The sequence below is a fragment of the Mirounga leonina genome, unplaced genomic scaffold (genome assembly GCF_011800145.1).
Source record: "Mirounga leonina isolate KUSES-001 unplaced genomic scaffold, KU_Mleo_1.0 Mir_198, whole genome shotgun sequence".
Lineage (NCBI taxonomy): Eukaryota > Metazoa > Chordata > Mammalia > Carnivora > Phocidae > Mirounga > Mirounga leonina.
The window spans coordinates 43,667-60,256 of record NW_023270497.1 but is presented as its reverse complement, the minus strand read 5'-3'; the positions used below and the strand labels follow the sequence as shown (position 1 = coordinate 60,256).

At 50.6% G+C, this 16,590-nt stretch overlaps 1 pseudogene; it reads left to right on the top strand.

The window, feature by feature from the left end:
• The first annotated feature begins 3,717 nt into the window (after positions 1-3,717).
• Positions 3,718-10,433, top strand: LOC118024484 (annotated as a pseudogene).
• The last annotated feature ends 6,157 nt before the right edge of the window (positions 10,434-16,590 follow it).

The window sequence follows — 16,590 nt, the reverse complement described above, 5'->3', positions numbered from 1 at the left end:
CTGCCGATGTTTCTGCTTGGCCCAGGATAGAGCTGAGTTGTTGGTTTGTGGGTCCAAGGGCGCATGATGAGCCCATTCTCCAGGTGCCTGCTTGGCCAAGTGTAAAGCTGAGTTGTTGTTATTGACATCGAAGGACACATGTTGAGCCTGCTGTCTAGGTACCCTCCTGGCCTAATACAGAGCTGTGTTTTTGGTCTCCAGGCCCAAGGGTACATGGTGATCCCACTGTCAAAGTGTCTGCTTGGCCTATCCCAGGGTTCCTTTTTTGGGCTCCAGGTCCAGGGGCACATGGCAAGCATGCTGTCCAGGTTCACGCTTGGCCTAATAGAGAGTTGGGTTGTTGTTCTCCAGTCCCAAGTGCACCTGGTAAGCCTGCTGTCCGGGTACCTACTTGGCTTCATGAAGAGCTGCATTGGTCTCCAGTCCCTAGTGCACATGGTAAGCCTGATGTCCAGGTGCCTGCTTGGCCTAGTAAAGTGCTGAGTTGTTGGTCTCCAGGTCCATGGACACATGCTAAGTTGGCTCCTCAGGTTCCTGTTTGGCCTAGCAGAGAGCTGAGTTGTTGGTCTTCTGGTCCATGGGCACATGGTGATCCTACTGTCAAGTTGTCTGCTTGGCCTAGCCCAGGGCTCCTTTCTTGGTCTCCAGGTCCAAGGGCACATGGTGAGCCTGCTGTTCAGGTGCCTGCTAGGCCCAGGATAGAGCTGAGGTGTTGGTTTCCAGATCCAAGGGCACGTGAGAAGCCCACTCTCCAGGTGCCTGCCTGTCCTAGTAGAGAGCTGAGTTTTTGGACTCCAGTTCCAAGGGCATATGCTGATGGTGTTATTCAGGTGAATCCTTTTCCCAATACTGAGCTGGGATGCAGGACTTGTGGTTTCTTGACCCCTGGCAAGGCTGGTATTCTCTGGACTTACTTGCCTTGTGCTACACTGGAGTGGCCTGTTTGTGGTAGGACTCCTTGTCCACCCAGTGTCTGTGTGACTCATCTGCCCAGTAGTATCAAATTGGTTCAGAAGACTCCCAGTCTTTGGGTTCCTGGTTGGTGCTCTCTTACGGGGACTGACTTTCTGCTTGTTATATTTTGTTGGAGGGTTTGTGGTCTGTGGGCTCCTGCTCAGCCAGGTGTCTGGGGGGTTACTTTGTCCACTGCTGAGCTGGTTCAGCCAGCTCGTGGTCTCAGGACTTGTGGTCCAAGGACTTGCACTGTGTCCAATGATGTGGTGATTCCTTCCCCCAATACTTACTTGTTTTGTAAAAGTCCCGCTCTCCCTGGTGTCTGTAGGCGTTCGAAACATTGTCGACATCAGGGACGGATGGACGTTCAATTCATTCATGGTCCCTGTGCTGAGCTGGTTTGGAGAGCTCCAGAGTAGTAATGTGCCCAGTGCTCCCTCAGGATGTGGACTCAGCTTTCCTGTGCTGAGCCCTGTTGGGAACCCAGAGGTGTGGGAACCAGCTGGCTGAGAATCCATGGTGACCTGATTTCCAGTGTCCCACTGCCATGGGCCAAATGAGATGTGTTCCTGAGCAGCTGGGCCATCCTCATAGTGGGAAAAGGGTCCTGGAGTCGCCGGATGAAGGTTTGAGGACCTCAGGACCACACAGGGGTGCAAAGGTAGGTGCAAACATGAAGGTGGACTGCAGAGTGTTGGTGAACGGCCCAGGGCAGGAGGAGTGGGCAGAGGGCTTGCCATGGGCAGGGCCCAAAAAAGGTCAGAGAATGCTAGGAATAGCAGGAAGAGCTGTAGCTGAAGCGCCATCTCTCTCCTCTGTGCAGCCGTGGCTGTTGCCGAGCTTTTAAAACAGCTCTGGGGCATGAGAATGCCTTCTTGTGATGTCACCACCATGCCCTGGCCAATCACCAGGGCGCTGTCACGTTGGCTTCCTTCGGGTGGCCAATCACCATGCAGTTTGGCTGGCCAATGACTGATCGCTATCTCAGTGACCTTCCTGACATCGTTGCCTAGAAACCTTGTTTTAAAGGAAAATAGATAAGCTTTCCTTCAAGATGAAAAATTCCTATTTGGGATGAATTCATAGTGAAGGTCATGGTGAGGCTGAAAGACTCAACCAATAGAAAGCTCAATGTGTCACACAGAGTCACCTTTCCCTAAAACACTGACACCGATGTTAGTGAAGACATGGGACATTAGACCCCATGACACATCACTGTTGGGGGGTAAGGGGGACAACATTTCACTAGGGAAATCCTACTGTCAAGTCACCCATCAAAGCTGAAATAGAAGTTTAGAGAATGGTAGGCATTATGTTTGGTCCATCTTCTCACAATACACCTAAACCTCGAAAGGATGAAGGTGTATCACAATTCATTACCTGCTTGTCAAAACAGCATTCAGCTCTCCTAGAAGGGCAACAAAGAAATCCAGCCTATCACCAGGTTCATAGTCCTCGTGTCCTGCGTCCAATCAGAAAGTTATGGGGGGAACTCCTCCATCAAATCCAACTACATACTTATCAAATCATTCAGAACACCCAAGAAATAAATCAGAGATCTTAGAAGACAAATGCTACAAGCCTCCAAGTAGAAAAGTGACCACCATTTAGAAGGTAGGAGGTGTGGAGATGTGAATCTGGTGTGACATAGCAGAGGATACAGGGGAGGAGAGGGGGCTTGCTTGAGGAGGCTACTGCAAAGTAGTATAAGCATTGGTTTGCAAAATCAGAACTTTTGAAAGTCTGGATAAAGAAAATGAGGTATATACATACAATCAAATATTACTCAGCCACCAAAAGAATGGCATCTTGCCCTTAGCAAAAATGTGGATAGGACTAGAGGGTATTATGCCTAGTGAAATAAATCAGCCAAAGGCAAATATCATATGATTTCTCTCATATGTGCAATTTAAGAAACAAGTGATGACAATAGAAGAAGGGAAGAGCAAATAAAATAAGATGAAAACACAGAGGGATGCAAAACATAAGAGACTCTTAATTGTAGGGACCAAACTGAGGGTTGCTGGAGGGGAGGTGGCTGGGACATGGGTTGATTGGTTGATGGGCATTAAGGATGGTATTTGATGGAATGAGCACTGGGTTTTCTATACAACTGATGCATCCCTAAATTTAGCCTCTAAAAAAAAAAAAATGCAATGTGTTCCTGAACCTTCTGTATTTGTTCCCACCTGGCACACAGCAAGCTTCCACTGAGTACTTGTTGAAAGAGTGAGCTCAGATGGAGCTGTCTCCTCCCAGAGCAGATACATAGGGTCTGGAACTTAGGGGAGAGAAGAGGAAAGAGCAGAGATGTGTTCCTGTTATGGGATGAACATGTCACGGGGATGAAAGGCACAGCATAGGGAATATGGTCAATGATATTTTAATTGTATCTCTGGTGATGGAGTTAACTACACTTGTAGTGAGTGTAGCATAAGGCAAATCTTGTCCAATCACTATGATGTCCACCTGAAACTAACATCATATGCTTCAATTTAAAAAAAAAATGAGTCCGAAAGTATATATATAAAAGAGAACTGAGTTTTTCTGGGAGTGACAGGAACCCAAATGAAATCCAGGTGGAATTAGGCTCCCTCAGCCTGTCTAAGGGCTGAAGGTAACTCTGGTCTCTTGGGGACACTCCACTCTCCAGTTCTGCACAACTTACTTCCAATTCCCTTCTTTGCTAAGTTCTGCTTCAGCTTCCTTTGCCAGCTTTTTCCTGTGTGCCCCTTCCCTTGGTGTTCATGCTCTTCTCCTCAGGATCCTCATGGGGAGGACCATCTACTCCCTGGCTTCAGAGAGCACCTCTCTGGAGGACCTTGAGAATTCTTTTGTGGGTAAGTGTATAAAGTGCATTCCACGGATAGGATCAATAACTGGCTATGTGTGGATTTTAGTTTTGATCCATGAGTGTACAGCGTGGAAGAGCCTTGCCTCTGGAGCTATAATCACTAAAGGCTGACCTGTTTCTTGAGGATAAAGCTCATTCCCTGTTTCAATCTTATGTGCCTCTAATTCATAAATATGTACCAGGGGTGACGTATCCTATCTCTGGGGTGTATTTATGAACTCTGTAATTCCTAGCTTTCCTACAAAGTTTGTCTTGTGCTCTCCCACAGTGGTGCTGCTGGACCACGATTGGGCTGCTAAGGCAAAGAAGCGTTTCCAACTTGTAGTATCAGAGACAGCAAGCTTTGAAGGTGTTGGGACGATGTGGTGATCTTTGTGTGACCTCACGAAGCCCATGGAAACCCACGTTCTGAGTCTTGTGCATCTTCTTCCAAGTGGAATTTCTCCACATGTTGGCTTCCTGGACCAAGTCCTGAGCCAGCTGCTGCCAAGTAGGAGGAGGACCAGGGTCTGCAGGTACTTCCAGGTGCTTCATTGGCATAGGGGAGTGGGGGTACCAGGGTGTGGCCTGCGACCCTGGGGTGTGCGGGCATAGTGCGGGACCTGGGGGTGCAGGCAGGGACTCCAGGCTAGGCAAGCAGGGAGGTGGTTGTTAGTCTGAAAGGTAGCCCTCATTCATTCACCTCTGGATGGATACCTGGGTTGTTTCCATACCTTGGCTATTGGGAGTCCTGCTACAAGAAACGTAGAGGTGCTTTAGCTTCACACCGAGGGCACCCAGGCTGTTGAGCTGAAGCTGAATTGGGTACGACTGCCATCACAGGGCTCTCTGTGCAGAGGGTGGCTGGAGTGGAGATGGATCAGGAGCTGAGGTTTTCTGGGGTGCCCTGCACAGGGGTAGCCTGGTAAAACAGCTGTAGCTGAGGTGGGTGTGGGCTGGAGTGTCCCAGTGCTCTCTGCAGGGAAGGCACTTTGGGATGGTAGCTATAGCAGAAGTGAATTCAGGATTGGGGGGCTTCTCTGTGCACAGGATCTCCTAGAAAGATGGCTGAAGCTCAGTGGGCGAAAGCTGGGGTGTCCCGGGGTCTTCAGCCCTACGAGAGCCTCGACAGCATTTGGGCTGGGTGGTCCTGGGCTGTCCACATAGGGGGCTCCTTGGCAGGGCTCCTGGAGCTGAAAGAGTAGTGACCCAGGAGGTCCCGTAGCCCTCCTTGCAGGGGTGCCCTAGGAAGCCAAGTCGTGTAGGCCTGGAGTGTTCTGGGGTGCCGAGCACCTGTGTCCCCTTGGTGTGAGGTCTCGCGCTGTGTTGAATGCTGACCAGGGTGTCCCAGTGTGTGCCACCTGGGTTTGCCTTGTTGGCACAGCTGGGTCTAGAGTGGGTTGGGGACCCAGGGCTCAGCAAGGTAGTACCCTGGCTGGGGTGCTCAGACCCTGCTTCTTTCCACGTTCTCAAGGTGGAGTGGAATGTGACCTGGTGTTTGCCAGGACCTTGGCAGAGAGAGACATACAGCACTACCCCTCCCCATTTCGGGGAGCTTTTGGGGTGGATCTTTTACATTCTAGTTGCGCATTAAAATGCAGCTTCATTTCTGTGCCCCAGGCAGACAGATCAGCTTACGGGCCCCAGAACTAACTCTCCCCACGGCAGTTGGCAGGCTGCTAGGCTGGGGTCCTCTGCTACGATGTCTCTGTTTCTCTCCTGTTGTGCAGAAGCTGTTCCGACTGCCCTCAGTTGTTCTTCGGGAGGATCTGCTCTATACATAGGTGGAGATTGGTGTATCTGGAGAAGGTGAGCTCTCCCGGCTGCTGGTCTTCCTCTTGTCTTTAGCCTTGGCATCCTTGGCTCACTCAGGAGAAAATACCCCAAATGATAAAAGGCTGCCCAGGTGGTGTGTAGCCAAGACATCAGGCTGAAGCCAGCCCAGGCCAGAGGCCTGCAGGCCATGGAAGCACCAGCACCTGGGCACAGTGACCCACCATGGGTACTGCACTCTGGATGGCGGCAAGCACCAGCCAGGTCTTGGCATCCAGCCTTGAATCACTGACATTAGGGAGTAAGGCCCCAACAGAGGGAACGGCATTTCCCTTCTCAGACACCCCACACCTGGACCCTCTACCGGAGTGGGGGATTTGCGCCTGGGTAGTAGCCTAAAATTTCCCACGTCTGGGTATAGATGCCCTACTTTTCTGGTTTGGGTGGTTCTTTGTGCTTCGTGGCCTGATCTTCCAAGCGTCTTACAGAGTCACTGCCTGTGTTGGGTTGGGAGGGTCCATGCGGCCACTTCTTCCCTGTTTGGCAATGGGGGCACCACTTGGGCGCCAAGTACGTGGTCACGGTGCGTTGCCAGGGGGCAGGGGGAGGTTTCTGCATCCCGGGCACGGTCTGCATCCTCCGGGCTCACATTCTCGGAAGGCAGTATGGGGTGCGGTGCTCAGGGCCTGGTGCACAAAGCTTGCAGCCAGCTCGTCTGGACTAGGCAGGGATGCTGAGTGGACAGGCAGAGGCGGCCTCTGGGACCAGCGAGGGAGAGCGTGGGGCTGGGCGCCCAGGATGCGTGTGGGCGGGTGTCAGAGGGCGGGGAGTGGGCTGGGCAGGCGGCCTCCGTTGGGGAGCTTCTGCAGGGGCGCAGGGGTGTCGGCGGCTCTCCGTGTGGGTCACGCTGTCCCGTTAACGAGCGTGGGCTTTGTTCTGCAAACCGTGGGTTGGAGCAGGGACGTGGGCTGGCATGCTCGGTACTGTGAGGGAGGCCGGGCTGCTCCTTGCTGTGGGTGTGCGGTCGGGCGCCCGGGGGACGGGCGGGGCGCAGAGGTGGAGTCCTCGCTCCCCCCGGAGCGCTGGGGTCCTGGCTTTGGTGACTGCTTGCACCAGGACCCCTAAGTCACCACCAGGTCCTGGCGGAGCAGGCGGCGATGTCCCCGTCCCCCAATCCCTGGCCCGTCGCCAGGCAGCCTTCTTCACCTGCGGTCCTTGCCCGAAGAGCAGGCGGCTGTCCCCGCCCTCATCCACTGGCCAAGAGCCAGGCAGTTGTCCTCTCCCTGCTATCGCTGGCCAATCACCATTCGGCTGTCGCGGCCCCGCTCTCCCTCACCAATCAGCAGGCGGCTTTCTCTGTCCCGCTCTTCCTTGCCAATCCCCAGGCAGCTGTCTCCGCCCCTTTTATGCTTGCCAATCATCAGGCAGCTGGCCCCGCCCCTCTCATGCTGGCCTATCACCAGGCAGCTGGCCCCGCCCTTCTCATCCTGGCCAGTCACCAGGCAGCTGTCCCCGCCCCTCTCATCCTGGCCAATCACCAGGCAGCTGTCCCCTCCCCTCTTATCCTGGCCAATCAGGAGGCAGCTGACCCCGCCCCTCTCACCCTGGCCAGTCACCACGCTGATGTCCCCACCCCTCCCATCCTGGCCAGTGGCGAGGCAGCTCTCCCCGCCCCTCTCATCCTGGCCAATCAGCAGGCAGCTGTCCCCGCCCCTCTCATCCTGACCAGTCTCCAGGTAGCTGTCCCCGCCCCTCTCACCCTGGCCAGTTACCAGGCAGCTGTCCCAGCCCCTCTACCCTGGCCAATCAGCGGGCAGCTGTCCCCCCCTTCCCATCCTGGACAGTCACCAGGCAGCTATCCCCGCCCCTCTAATCCTGGCCAATCATCAGGCAACTGTCCCCGCCCCTCTCATCCTGGCCAGTCTCCAGTCAGCTGTCCCTGCCCCTCCCATCCTGGCCACTTACCAGGCAGCTGGCCCCGCCCCTCTCATCCTGTCCAATCAGCAGGCAGCTGTCCCCGCCCCTCTTATCCTGGCCAATCAGCAGGCAGCTGTCCCCGCCCCTCTCAGCCTAGCCAATTACCAGGCAGCTGTCCCGGTCCCCTTACACGGGGCTGACATCAGAATGGCTGACATTAACAACCCAGGAGGCAACAGGTGCTGGTGAGGATGCGGAGGAAAGGGATCCTCCTGCACTGTGGGTGGGAATGCAAGCTGGGGCAGCCCCTCTGGAGAACACCATGGAGGTTCCTCAAAATGAAAATAGAGCTACCCAAATCCCAGGATCGCACTAGCAGGTGTTTATCCAAAGGATACAAACAGTGATTCAAAGGGGCACTTGCACCCCCTGAATGTTTATAGCAGAGATGTCCACAATAGCTCAAATATGGGAAGAGCCCAGGTGTCCATTGACAGACGAATGGATAAAGAAGATCTGCTCTATATACACATTGGAGTACTACTCAGCCATCAAAAATGAAGACATCTTGCCATTTGCAACCAGGGGGATGGAACTAGAGGTTTTTATGCTAAGTGAAATAAGTCAATCAGGAGGACAATTATATGTCAGTCATGTGGAACTTAAGAAAGAAAATAGATGAACACGGGGAAGGGGGGGAATAAAGTAAGTCAGGGAGGTAGACAAACCAAAAGAGACTCTTAAAAAAATAATTTATATGCGAGAGCATGAGCGTGGTGAGGGGCAGAGGCAGAGAGAGAAGCAGTCTCCCCATTTAGCAGGGAGCCCAGCGTGGGGCTGGATCCCAGGACTCCAGGTTCATGACCTGAGACAAAGGCAGGCGCTTAATGGACTGAGCCACGCAGGCATCCCAAGAGAGTCTCAACTATAGGAAACAAACTGAGGGTGTTGGAGGGGAGATGGGTGGGGGATGGAGTAACTGGGTGATGGGTGTCAAGGAGACAGGTGATGTAATGAGCGCTGGTGTTATATGCAACTGATGAATCAGTAAATTCTACCTCTAAAACTGAAAAAAAGGGGGTTAGTGAACAGGGTTAGAGTATAATTCCCACAAACTTAGGTTGTGAAACATAACTTTCTCTCTAAATTTATCACCTGGAAATACAGTTTAAAGGTCTCCAACGTCACTCCATAGCAGTTCCAAGCTCTGTCGTATCCAGACTGCATGTCAGGCCTGAGGACCCCTGGACTCTATCCAGTTCTGCTCGGCCAGTCCCTGTCAATTGAGCATTTTCCTTTCTAGAAATGTGGAAAGCTTTGTGCACATAAAAGACCATTTCCAACTATTTGTTTGATTATATCTGCTGAAATGAGAAATGCTAAAACCTCAGTTAATCACCTCTCTTTTCCTCCAGAGACAAAGAAAACGGCAATGTCAAGAAATCCAGCTAATTCTGTCTCAGCTGCAGTCCACCTGCACCCTCTGCCCGCTGCCCACTGCACGATAACCCCAGGTACGGTGTTTGCTTTTCCAGATGTGGAGAGAAAGGGACTAGAGTTTTCATTCAGTAGTTGACTCTCCTCCTACTGAGGCTGATGGTGCTGGATCTCCCGTGGGGTCCTGGCTGGCTCTGTTAGGGGACGTGTAGGTGAGGAATGAGGAGAGCCGGGGGGCCACCCTGGCTCTGGGAATGTGAGCTTCTGTCTTTGGGTCTCAGGGCTGTGAGATCCCTTCCCTCCAGAAGCAGGGCTCAGCAGGGGTCAGGTTTGGCAGTGGATCCCCCAGGATGTGAGCTGGCTGCCCTGCCCAGCAAGCTCTTCACCCCCACAGCTGCTAACAGCCACTTGACCTTAGGCCTGCTGAAGCCTGAAAGGTCACAGAGTGTCCAAGAACTTTCCCACATGATCATGCAGTTGAAGAAACCTGGGATCCAAGATGGTGACAAGCAGGGGAAGTGTAGCTTATGTAAAACAGGCAGTAGAGTAGATAAAATAGCTGCCTGTTCAAGCCGCGCCAGATCCAAGATAGCGGCCAGCAGGAGGCTGATGAAGGAGCTGAAGAAATCCACAAATGTGGAATGAAAGACTTCCGTAACATTCAGGTTGAAGAAGCTAATTTATTGACTTGGCGAGGGCTTATTGTTCCTGACAACCCTCCATATGATAAGGGGGCTTTCAGAATGGAAATCAGCTTTCCAGCAGAGTACCCATTCAAAGCACTGAAGATCACATTTAAAACAAAGATCTATCACTGGAACATCGATGAAAAGGGGCAGGTCTGTCTGCCAGGAATTAGTGCTGAAAACTGGAAGCCAGCAACCAGAACCGGCCAAGTAATCCAGTCCCTCACAGCACTGGTGAACGACCCCCAGCCCGAGCACCCACTTCGAGCTGACCTAGCTGAGGAATACTCTGAGGACCGTAAAAAATTCTGTAAGAACGCTGAAGAGGTTCCAAAGAAATACGGGGAGAAGCGACCTGTGGACTAAACTCTGCCGCGACGGATTCCAGGGAGTGTGAGCAGAGACCCCGCAAAGCAGGACTCTGCGGAAAATCGACACGTACTGCTGCCTGGCGTTTGCTTGTGGCAGGTACTAACTTTCTACAGTTTTCTTAATCAGTCGTGGTCTAGGTAACCTGTAAAGAAAGGATTAAAAATTTAAGGTGTTCTAAAAAAAAAAAAAAATAGCTACCTGTTCATGACAAAAGTTGAGAAGCCAATTAACCTGCTGTCCCACCCCCCTTATCCCAAGTTCCTGTTCTGCTCCCTGGGTTGTGTAGAAGGAACCAGTAAGCCTGGGATGTGGAGACATGACAGCTTTCGACAGGACAGAGACTTCTCCAGCCTCATCCTATGTCTGCAGTGTCCTCACAGCCATCTTGGCTGACTGAGCCGTTTCCCCAATGGCCTCCAAGTGCACCTGCAAGACAAGCCAGAGGCTGTGTTGTGCATGGTCCCCATGTGATGCTGAGGGGCTCTGGGCACAAAGTACTCCTGCATTCCCCACGGCCAACCAGCCTGAGGCTCAGGGTGCCCTGAATGCACTCTACCTGGCAGGCTCTTCTGCCCCTGGACCAGAGGCGTAATGAGACAGTTATGCAGAGTAGTTGTCTGCAGAAGCCTGCAGTGGCCCTGAATGCAGAAACTGGGGATGGCTGCAGAACCCTCATGAGGGACATGAGGACACCATTGTCCACCTCATCCCCACTAGTCCTGCTGACCAGGAGAGCATGGGCTGAAAGGTGGGTTTGGGCAGTGCATGCTTCATGTGTGTGTGAAGCATCGAGGGTGTGAAAGGTTCCCAACTTGTGGGGCCATGGGTCTCTTAGCACTGTGGCTTTAGTCCCCAGCCCCCTACCATGGTCCTGCTGTCCTGAGGCTCTATCTGCTGTAGTTCTCATCTGCTTTTGGTTTCAGTGCATGGTTTCCTCAGCAACAAAGCAGGCTCAGTCTGGGTCCCAGGGAGTACTATCTCCTTCTCAGCAGGACAATGCTTTAGGGAAGAAGCACTTAGTAAAGATTTGGGGGTCCATGTGGGACTCTTGGATGGATAGCTACTGTTCAAATATTACTCCATATTGCATACAACTAGATTGAGTTGGATTCTTTCTTCCCATGTGACTTCCCTCGAGAGCAGTGCATTCACTGGTGCCAAAGGCCTACTGGACACTAAACAGATGGAGGGGATCCATCCCTGGGCTCATGGCGGTAGCATTCTGAGAGAAAGAACACAGTGCAGTGAAGCAATGTCGGTGACTTCTGGGACCAGTGTGTGAGCTCAGGGGATGGACAGAGGGGACTGGGCGATGGACTAGTTTGTAGAGGGAGGTGTTCTCTGAGGAGTTCCTGCGGCAACCCTAAGTGGCAAGGTGCATGGAGTTTGGGAGCAGTACTCCAGAGGAGATAGGTAGTGAAAGGGGGTGACATGCAGACATGGGGAGGTAGAGGGTGCGGTAGACCGAGGAACATGTGTCCTGAATCCGCAGGAGGTCTGAGCAGGACCAGTGTGGGATACAAGGGATTGCGGAGTTTTCACTCAGTCCTGCACAGGGACACCAGCTGAATGGGCAGAGAAGAGCAACCCGGGCAGATGGGTGTTTACCGGAAGGGAGTCCAGGAGGGCATTTTGGTTTGGGGCACGAGCGGGTAGGAGATTGGGGCCATTTGTGAAGCTGAACTGGGGAGACCATTCCTGGATTTGTGTAGCATTGTCCCACAGGGTTTTCTTCATTTTCACAGTGGAAAGCAGAGGTCTACCGAGGTTTCTACAAGTTGCAGCACAACCATACTACCTTGAGACTCACTGCGTGTTGTGACACTCAGAGAACCCTGTTTCAGGCGAGTCTACTTAGGACATGGCTGCAGCTGCACCTGGAACAGCCCCTCCAGCTCACCACCCTGCAGTCAGGTCCTCCCACTGCTGCCAAACTGAGGGGTGCAGTATGAGCAAGTTTAAACCGTCTGCAGTTTTCCCCTGTGGAATTGAAATGCTGAATTTGAGAGTGTGGTTTAAGGAGCTACTTCCATTTCAGGAAACCCATACCTTGAAGGAAATGTTCAGGGTGAATTTTGGCAACAGAGTTTCCCAAAGAGATGTCTTAATTTGCCCTGAATGAATGGACTCCCCCATCTGTGGAGTCAGTCATGATGGACTGTAGAGAGAGCTGTTCTGGAAGAAACAGAGATGGTTTGACATGCCTGATCCGTACTTTGGGGGGTTCAAGGATATCCTCTTCATCCTGTCTTATTGCGATGATCTGAAAAGTCACCCTACTCCAGCAGTTCTGTGTGATGTGGGTTCCCCAGTGCAAGAGGAGAGGCTCGCTTTGGCTAAACTGAGCAAGAGGTTGCCAGTCAGGAAGCAAGCACCTGGGGCTTGCAGCCCAGAGGGGGCTGGACCAGGGCTGGGAATGGTCCTGGGGTTAGGCCTGAAAGGAGAATACTTCATGAGACCCCTGGTCCTGTGTTCACTGGTGAGTGGTCTGCTTCCCCTAGAGAGTGCCAGAGTGGATGTGAGAGGACCCCACAGCTGCCCCAGGCTGATGAAGAGAGAGGGAGAGACTAGCCTTTGGGCCTTCCAGGTGAGCTGACTACCAGGCTATGCTCCCTTTGTGACTCCACTGTGATGGCTTGGATGAGGGTAAAGGTCATTCCCAAGCTGGCATTTGCAAAAGTGAGTAGGGAGGGGAACTTGTGTCTCATTTCACACCAGTCAGCCCACCAGCTCGGGCTCACCTTTTCTATGAGGCCTGAGCTCCCTCAGCAGCTCCTGGGAGGACGATATCTAGGATGAGGACACTAGTAAGAGGGGCCACCTTGACTTGAGTTTTAAACAAGCCCAACAGCAATGCCAGCCATCTCAGTAAGCCCATCCTTCTTCCACCAACATAAACAAAATTTCTCAAATGACGTCCATACACGGAACACACTTTTCCTAAAATCTTCCCCACCCAAGTAGACTTTGGGTCCTTACAAAGGACTCATCTATGCACAGAAATTAATTCAGCAAACAACATGTTTTTAGCTGTCATGTGCCCTCATCTCTGGCTTTTGGTAAGAATGACAGGAAGATGTGACATTCCCTACAGGTACACTGTAACTTCCGACTGTTTGGTCAGCCTTCAGTTTGCTTCTTCTGGTTTGAGCACATAACTGGGGCTTCCCATACTAGCCACACTCTTGTAGACCCACCACCTGCTCACACACCAGAATGAAGAAGATCCAGAGTCACATGACATAACACCCCAAATATGCAAGATGGATAATTAAGAACATTCACCATGCCAATGTCCAGAAAAATGTCATCTTGAATATGCCACACAATCCAAAGATAGCCAAGATCAATGATGACCTAGATGTTGGGATTTCCACTGGGTCTGGAAGGAACCATTATAAAAATGCTTCAATAATCTATTGCAGTTGGGATTGAATCAAATGAAAGTAAGTCTCAGGACAGAAAGATATAAAAAAGAACATAATTAACAATTAGATCTGAAAAATATAACTAAAATTTTTGCAACACAGTAAATTGGCTAGGTAGGACAATGTAGATGACAGAGGAAAGAGTCAGTACCTTGAAGGTAGAACAACAGAAAGTATCTCATATGAACAATGGAGAGAAAAAAAATCTATAAAAACAAACATCTCTTCATGTCACAAGAATCCCAGAACGAGAAAAAAGGAAAAGGAGGGATTAAAAGGTATTTCAAGGAAATGTAAAGGAAAAAAAAAAAAAAAAAAAGAATATTTCAAGAAAACATGGCTGATCATCTCCCAAATTTGACATAAAACATGAGCGTAAAATTGAAGAAAATGACAAAACCCAAACAGAGGGAACCCCAAGACATCTGTCAAGACACATGAGATAGACTAAATTTGATCCCCCATCCCACTCACATGTTTCAGTTCTAACCCCTATGAAACTGGACCTGGCACCTTGGGAGAAACATAGGTTGAGTTGGGTCACAAGGTTAGGGCTCTCATGATGGGGTTAGCATGCTTATGAGAAGAGACACAGAGAACTTTCACTCTCCATGCACACCAGCAAAGAAAGGTTATGTGAGCGCAAAGCCAGAAGGTGGCTATCGACAAAAATCCAGGAGGATAGGCTTCCTCAGAACCTGATCAAATTGGTGCCTTATGTTGGACTTCTATGCAGCAGAACTGTGAGAAAGTGCATTACGGATGTTTAGCCATTTTCTAAACCTAGCATTTGGTGCATTTTTATACAAGACAAGAAAGGAGGACTCATAGGGTATAACACTGGACTTTATCAAGATTAAAGCCTTCTGTTGTAGTAAAGATCTTGTTAGGAGGATGAAAAGACAAGCTATAGACTAGGTGAATATATTTGCAAACCACTTATCTGACAAAGAACTTCTATCTATGATATGTAAAAAAAACAACACTCAACAGGGGGAGGAAAAAAAAAAAAAAAAACTATCCAAATAGCAAATGGGCAAAAGACATGAACAGACATTTCAGCAAAGAGAACATGCACATGGCAAATAAGCACAAGAAAAAACTGTACATTAGTTGCCATGAGGGAAATGTAAAGGAAAAACAATTGAAAATCACTACTACCTACCTTTTAGGAGAGCTCGTTAATATAAAACACAGTAAAGACATCAAATGTAGGAAAGAGCCAGCTCTCCTACATTGCTGGTGGGAATGTAAATGGAACAGCCACTCTGGTAAGACAGTTTGATAGGTTCTGCAAAAGCGAAACATAAATGTGAAAACCCAGCACTCACTGTCCTGGACCTTTCTTCTAGAGAATGAAAATTTAAGATCCCACAAAACACTGTGCCCAAATATTCACTGTGGGATTATTTGTAGTCTCTAAAGCCTAGAAACAAACCAAAACATCCCTCAAAAGTGGAGCAGATGAACAAACTGTGGCATTTCCAACCTAGGGAGCACAACTCAGTGATAAAAAGTAATAAAGTTAGGATAACACAAAACGTGGATGGATTCCAGGTATATTATCCTGAGTGAAAACAAACAAACAAAAAAACATCATCACTGGTCACAGCTGTAGGAGTCCCCTCATGTAACAAAATGCCAACAAAATGGCAACACAAAATGCCAAAGTGTAAAACACAGGGGTGAATGGCATGGAAGGGATGGCTGGGGCAGGGGAGGGTAGCATGAGGGAAATCTTCATGCTGATGGAGTAGTTCCATACCTGGATTGTGCTGTTGAACATATAAATGTCCATGACAAAGTGACAGACCTAGACATATCCATCATACTACTGTCATTTTCCTGGTGCGAATAGTGTCCTGCAGTGATGTAGGATGTTACCTTGGGGCAAAATGAGCCAAGAGTGCCTCTGCAATGGGATATTTCTGTACTATCTGAAACTTCCTGTGAATCACTAAATGTACCTAAATCCCTCCCTCCCTATAGTATGGCTCTACCTTTCAACACACCTCAGAATAGTTCCCTAAAGCTATCAGTCCCCCCCTGGCTCCTTGAAGGTCCAAGCTTCCCCAGGACCCTAATGTGTGGGTGTTAAGCAGCAGTGTTGGAGGCAGGAGGAACCTGGTGATGGTCTGTGACTGGGCAGGTGCTGGGCTGTGATGTGCTGTACCCTAAGGGGCAGAGAAGGCCTGGTGTGGGACAGGACAGAGGCAGGACCTAGACTGCTCTCCTCCTGAACCTGCTGTTTTGAGTTCGGGAAGGAAATGACAGGAGATGGACCTGGTTCACAGCCTGCCCTCCCTCCTCTGGACAGCATCAGTCCCCTGCTCTTGTACATCCCCTCCCAACCCTGCCTTCTCCTGCATCCTGCTCACAGAGCCATCCCCCCAAAGTTGCCCACATTTTACAGATGAAGGAATGGGGTCTCAAGGGATGAACTGCTCTGCTTCACACCCCAAAGTGGGGTCCCAGCACCTCCAAGATCCTGCTGTGTCCAGAAACATGTGTCTGGTAAGTGGGGTCTGAGCAGGTGGCCACTAGAGGTTAGCAGCTCTGGGATCACACTGTGATCCACTTCCCCCTCAAATCCAAGTGACCTGGACTCCACCAGGCTCCCCACTGGCTCCTGAAAGCAGCAGCCCTCCTATAAGATCAGTCACCATCCATCCTAGAGATACTAACCTCTCTCCTCTCAAGCCCCCCTCATTTTGACCTTCCCTGAGAGAGCTTTCTCATTGCTCTAATCAGTTCATGCCGAGGTGATCTGAGCACAGTGCCTTAAGCTCCCCAAAGGGGCCATGACTCTAGGCTCTCTTACCTCCACTACAGTCACAGGCAGACCCCAGCTCATGAGCATCCACAAGGCAACTGAGCTCCCACATCCTGTGTTGAGGTTAAGGGATAATCTCTAGGGAGAAGACAAACCTGGAACCTTACTTTCCTCCTTCCTTCTGTCCAATGAATGGCAGAATCTCAGCTCTGCCTATTAGAGGTAGACACCTTCCTCCATATCCACAGACACCTGAGTATTCCATGCGCACCTGTTCCCACTTCTTCCTACCTGTCTCCTTCTCTTCTTTACTCTGTCCATCCACCCCTCCACATGGAGCAGCAAGTAGTAATCTGTGTCTCCCCCAACTTCTGCAGTGCTTCTGTGACTCAGAGCAGAAAGCCCACACTCCAGGCT